Consider the following 989-nt stretch of genomic DNA (forward strand, 5'->3'; position numbering starts at 1 on the left):
GAAACCCTGAGGCAAAGCCTGACACTAGAGAACACTCCTTCACCCGCAACTCACTGTGGAGCTGAGGATGACCTCAACTCCTGGTTCCCCTGCCTCTGCTTCCCGAGTGCTGGGGTTACAGGTGTGCACCCCCACTCCCAGTTTATGTGCTCCTGGAACCTAGGCTGTTCAGATTGTCAGGAACTAGATGCCCTTGCCTGGGGTAGATGACCTTTGGGTGGGTTAAGGGAGGTTCCCAGTAAAACTCACCTTCAGGACTCCATTTATCCAGTAACAATGCTTCTGTTTAGGACAGTGTCATCAATACCCACAATTTTGGGGGGCTCTTTGGACCTAACACTGGATAAGCACTCAAGCAACTAGCCTCCAGGGTTACATTTCTATGAGGTGTAGTTAGATTCATAAAGACAGAAGCTCTGTTTGGCATGCACTTTTGGTGCCCTCTCCTGTTTCTGACCTAGTCTCACTCTTTGTTTAGAGAGTCCTTAAATTTCCAATCCTTTTGCCTTGGCTGTTGAACGTGCCGGTTACACAGGTGTGCATCACCACAGCTGGCCCAGCTACCCTTTTTGCACCCCTACATAGGGGTCTTGCAGCGCTGCTCTCCTGACCCACTCTGAGAAGGGGGTCTCACAATGCTACTCAGTGGTGATCCCAGGTTGGCCTTACACTCCTAACTCAGAGGTCCTTCTACTTCTGTAGATATGAGACGTTCCCCAGGTACCTTTCAGAGATGTAACTCTAACTTTTTGAGATAAGGTTTAGTAATTTGTAATTTGGTGAGAGAAGCCATGCCCTCAAGTGAAAAAGAAAGCTATCTCAAGCCACACACTCCCAGTTGCGGGCACAGGACCCAGTGGGTTTCAACCATTTGCCTATATTCCCTAGCTGACCGTTTGCCTGTATTCTCTAGCTCACCGTTTGCCTGTATTCCCTAGCTGTTTGCCTGTATTCCCTAGCTGACTGTTTGCCTGTATTCTCTAGCTCAC

The sequence above is a fragment of the Microtus ochrogaster genome, chromosome 6 (genome assembly GCF_000317375.1).
Source record: "Microtus ochrogaster isolate Prairie Vole_2 chromosome 6, MicOch1.0, whole genome shotgun sequence".
Classification (NCBI taxonomy): Eukaryota; Metazoa; Chordata; class Mammalia; order Rodentia; family Cricetidae; genus Microtus; species Microtus ochrogaster.